The sequence below is a fragment of the Tachypleus tridentatus genome, chromosome 6, assembly GCF_004210375.1.
Source record: "Tachypleus tridentatus isolate NWPU-2018 chromosome 6, ASM421037v1, whole genome shotgun sequence".
Lineage (NCBI taxonomy): Eukaryota > Metazoa > Arthropoda > Merostomata > Xiphosura > Limulidae > Tachypleus > Tachypleus tridentatus.
The window spans coordinates 141,574,250-141,579,751 of NC_134830.1; positions in this window are offsets into that span (position 1 = coordinate 141,574,250).

The following is a 5,502-nucleotide window of genomic DNA, read 5'->3' on the forward strand; positions in this document are numbered from 1 at the left end:
AATAACTTTATATTGTTTTCCCTTCTCCCTATTTATCGACCTTTTTATACCAAACAGAAATAAAGGGAATTTGAAACTTAAAACATATTTTTAAATTTTCATCAGTAAAACAACTCTAGAATTTCGAGTATTATGAACTTTAAATATAAATTATTTATAGCGCTTTCAATAGTACAATAACTGTTAATAAAGGATGGTCCTGAAAGCAAGTAACAGCGTCAAGTGTAAAAAAGTGTTCTCAACTAGTAAGTATATTTTTGTATACACGTAAATTCTTAAGCCTGTGTCGTATTTTAGAATTTATTACGTAAGTGAATGAGTGAATAAATTATTTCAATAGAAATATGAAATATTAAAACTTTTAGTTATTAACAGATTTAATCTACTTTACTGAAAACATTGCCAATGACCTCTGATATTGCTTCACGAAATAATTTCAAACACTGTATTGATTTTATTGTTGTTCAGTTGACAGTATCTAAAGTAATCCACATCGTTTATAAACAATAGGACACTTTTATCCAGCTTATTGCGTATTCTGTGATGCAAGCTCTTTCAGTAAATATATTTAATAAAGCTCCTTAGTTGTTGTTTTTCTTTTCCGGTTGCTGTTATATTCATATCCACCCTTAATTTGCTTGAGAACTTAATATATAATTTTGAAATAAATGATCAATCGCGAATCTTGAGAGTAAATACTATACTCGCCCTCTCTACTGTGGGTATGTTATATTGTACGGTCAATTCCACTACCCATAGGTAAAAGAGTCGACCAAGGGTTGGCGGTGGATGGTGATGACTAATTGCCTCCCCTCTAGTCTTAAACTACTAAATTAGGGACGGCTAGCGCAGGTAGCCCTCATGTAACTTTGCGCAAAATTCATAGCAAACCAAAAACCAAACTGTTCTGCTAATCACCCAAAAACTGGTTAAGGATAGAACACATAAAATACCGGGTAGAACAGTGCTAGCCGAGTTACACCGACGTAGAATATTCTTACGGTGGTTAATTTTATTTGTGGTACTGATATCCTCGCACGGGACAAGTCAATTGGAGTTTTAACTCTTGTCAGTCGTTAGTCTAACACTATTGTCTGTACTAACTCATGTGGAATTAGGGGTTTCTGCTTATAATATACAAACTGAGCCAATTTTAACAAACGATGGATATAATTAAGGTCATGTTATCATCTCTAATCATCTGTTTTTACTATCGTAATTGTAAAAAAAAACAGTTTTTCAGATTAACCCATATTCAGAAAAAAAAATCCATAAAGCGCTTTGTCATTCTTTTTAGCATTTGACGATAAAAATCTCACTGAATTCATTTTCGAATATAAGGCGGTGTATCGATAATGTTTTAGTCTCGAGAAATATATTTAGATAAGTTTTGCCAATTTTGTCAATATAATTTTAAGCGAATTAAAGCAAAGAAGAATATAACAACAAGCCAACTACATTATATTTGTTATATGTAATGAATTATTCAGCAAAAATAACGCGAGATTTATTCCATATGACAATTACAAATTCATGTATTTCTTCTTTAACGTTGCTACCGCCATTTTTACCTGTAGGCCTAATTTAAAATAGAAAACTTCTAAACAGATACTACGTCAACTACCATACGCCGACTAAACTAAAAAAACATTCGTTGGTGAAAGAATAGCTCAAGAGATGGCAATAGGTGATAATGACCAGCTGGTTTCCTTGTTGTTTTCCCTGCTAAATATATAAATAACGTCGTTTCTTGGGTTGAAAAGATGTGTAAGTATATATAGGTGTCTCTCTCTGTGTGTATCTTTATCGGAATATCAAAGCGGATACCCACACACCAGCCAAATAAGCTCGAGATATATTGCTATACCTGCTGACTTAATCGGGACGGCCTGGCATGGCCAAGCGCGTTAAGGCGTGTGACTCGTAATCTGAGGGTCGCGGGTTCGCATTCCCGTCGCGCCAAACATGCTCGCCCCCACAGCCGTGGGGGCGTTATAACGTTACGGTCAATCCCACTATTCGTTGGTAAAAGAGTAGCCCAAGAGTTGGCGGTGGGTGGTGATGACTAGCTGCCTTCCCTCTAGTAATGCATATGATGCATATTGTTGGATGTGTACTGCGCAAGTTTCGCCTATTTTCTAAATTTGTAGCAGATTCTCGAGAACACGATTCAACAATATATGGTCTATGAAAACACTAGTGTTCCTTTGAACATTGTTGAACATTCGAGAATCTAGCTTTAAAGTTTATAAACCGACGCGCCATAAGACAGAACAGAAACTTTTTGTCGCTCCACGTCAGTATACTATAGAGCTTAGAAACTATGATTGTAATAAATGCTTACTAATCAGAAAATTACAGATATTTGACTAGGGACGTTTATAGATTTCGAACATTACAATCCGTTCAACTTCAGTGGATTAACTTTGGATGCTTGTATTTCTAGGAGGACATTAAATATCTTCATTGGCAAAAAGTCAGCGGTGTGAGACCAACTAAGCTAGCTAGTTTAAGTGAGGTGTAACAATATCAACTCAGAATTAATTTACTCGTTTTTGACTTGGACCATCGATAAAGTATTCCATTCTAGACCAGATAGAAGACACAGTATAGTTTGTAAGTTTGTAAAACTCTTGTATATAAACCAATATTTGTAACAACTGTTTGTAATAACTGTTATTATAAACTGTATTGTTGTTTGTATATTAAAATATATTTGTGTTAAGAAAGAAAATTATGTGTATCAGTCTTGTTAGCAAGCATCATCAATTTGATACACAATAATAATTAAGCTCTAAACTGAAAATTAAAATTTCCTATTATTTGAAATCTTAATATGTAGTGCACGTAACATAATACATCGGAGACTCGTCCGAGTTAATTATAATAAGTAACACACACTAAATTGGAGAAAAATAACAATAACAAACATGTGTATTTTCAGTCTGTATTTTACATGTTGCACAAAAACATTTCAAACACTTTCTCCTGTTTTGTTTGTTTTTTATGTTTATCTCTGACTGTCTGTTTGGTGTCTCATAGAGTTTGTGTAGTGATTCTTTCTTGTGGATAAACTCAGTCAGGGTTCAGAAGGACAGAGACTCACACTGTGTAGCTTTATATTCAGTGAAGCTCCTGTTTTTTTCTGTTAAAAATCCGTACAAAATGAATAAATTATGATTGAAATCTTAAAGTGTGGTATACCAGAATCCAACACCAGATATATTACCGATAATTCCAAATAACATTTACCGAAAAAAACAACATAGTTCAAATTGGTTTGAAGCACCTGGACGTATGTATGTTTCATAAATTTTTATTATACCGTCGGCTGAAGTTTCACTGTTTTGTCCATTAGGCTCCTGACATAATTCGTATGTTGTCATACTTTAGTTAGAATATTATTTGTGTGTGTAACCAACGTTAATTCGAGGTATCGCGCCGATATTGTGGTTTGGAGAAGTGTCCCGTTCATATATAGATTGGGTGGATTTTTTTTTCCTTTAGTTTTGCGATTACTACCAATTGAGTTTAGGGGACATTTTTTGAAAAGATATTTTGAACAATATTCTATGATGTTATTTAACTCGGGTTGTAAATTTGCTTTCTCTATTGAAGAAGTGGGAGCTCTTTTCTAAACTGCAATATCTTGTGAAGAAAAACCTAGATTTAAATCCTTAATAAGCATATTGCTAACATACATAATGAATACGATAGAGCTAACTTGATGCTCACCTGCCTTTGGAGTAAATGTCTTCTAGAAGGATTCCTTACATTTATTTTACAATTTTCTGTTTACAGAAAGTTTTATATCTGGTGAATAACCATGCAATGTCTGATACCTTCTCAATATAGAAAAAGCATTCGACGATGCATTCTTTCTTATTAAAGTTATCTATGATTAATTTTGTTAGTCGAACTAGATTTTCAGTAGTCTGTCAAAATTTTGTAAATCCATTTAGGATTTCAAGTATTTTTTGAAGTTATTTCTAAGAATGTGGAGAGTCAGTTACTGATTATTCAATCTATAATTTTCCCTACACAACTTGTCAGATTGATTGAATGGTAACTGTTTGGATTATTTGCTGTCTTTCCTTCTTTGTGGAACATTAATACAATCCTTGCTTCTCTGAATGCCTTCTTTGAAGCTTTGTTCCTGTTGCTTTAATCCTTTGTTTGACTCTTATTTCCATTATGGTTTTTGTCATCTCGTACGTTGCAGAATTTTCGTATGTATGGTAATTTGTTTGATCATCATGTAGGTTTATAGGAAATCGTGATGTGAACAGATTAATATTTTGTGTTATATACTCGTTTACCTATTTAAAGAAATCCATATTCGTTTCTCTTGTTTTTTTTTGTTTTTTTGAATTTCGCGCTAAGCTACTCGAGGGCTATCTGCGCTGGCTGTCCCTAATTTAGCACTGTAAGACTAGAGGGAAGGCAGCTAGTCATCACTACCCACCGCCAACTCTTGGGCTACTCTTTTACCAAGGAATAGTGGGATTGACTGTAATATTGTAACGCCCCCACTGCTGAAATGATAAGCATGTTTGGTAGAGGGGCCTCGAATCCGCGACCTACAGATTGCTAGTCGAACGCCCTAACCACCTGGCCATGCCACGACTAGTGTTACATGCCTTCAGTTTTTCCACTGAGCCACTAACAAACTTTACTTTTTGTAAATCTCTGTTACTTTGTACAATATATTGTTATAACATATGTCTTTTTAACTGAATTAATTTAAGTAAACTATTTATCGAGAATTATGTGGTTTTACGTTTTTTCATTCAAAATCTATACGATAACTTCTAAAGACAAATTATCATATACATTTCATGCTTATGGAAAGAAAGAATTTACAATGTATTAAAGTTTAATAAAACTGTAAAAAATTAGTTCAAATAGTAGAAATATCCGCCCTCTGGGCAGGTATAACCACTAGTTGTTGTTAGGTATAACCACTAGTTCTTGTTTGTTTGTTTTTTAATTTCACGCAGAGCTACACGAGGGCGACCTGCGCTAGCTGTCTCTAATTTAGTAGAGTAAGACTAGAGGGAAGGCAGCTAGTCATCACCACCCACCGCCAATTCTTGGGCTACTATTTTACCAAAGAATAGTGGGATTGATCATCACATAATAACGCTCCCACGGCTGAAAGGGCAAGCATGTTTGGTGCGACGGGAATTCGAACTCGCGATCCTCAGATTACAAGTCACGTGCTTTAACCACCTGGCCATGCCGTGCCGGTTTTGAACGTATACATCGTAAGCTTCTTTATACTGGGGAGGGGTGTTATTTCAAAAATGTTGGAGAATCAAACTTTTGCCGGTGAATTATTAAAATATGGGTAAAAGTAAAACAAACAGTAATTTTTTTTTTATTTATTCAGTCACAAAAACCCACATGGACATGGACTAAGAAGATTCAATTAATTTTACAGAAATCACTAATATAGATATAAAGATTATAAATTAGGAAAACAAATAGTTGACCTGGGTA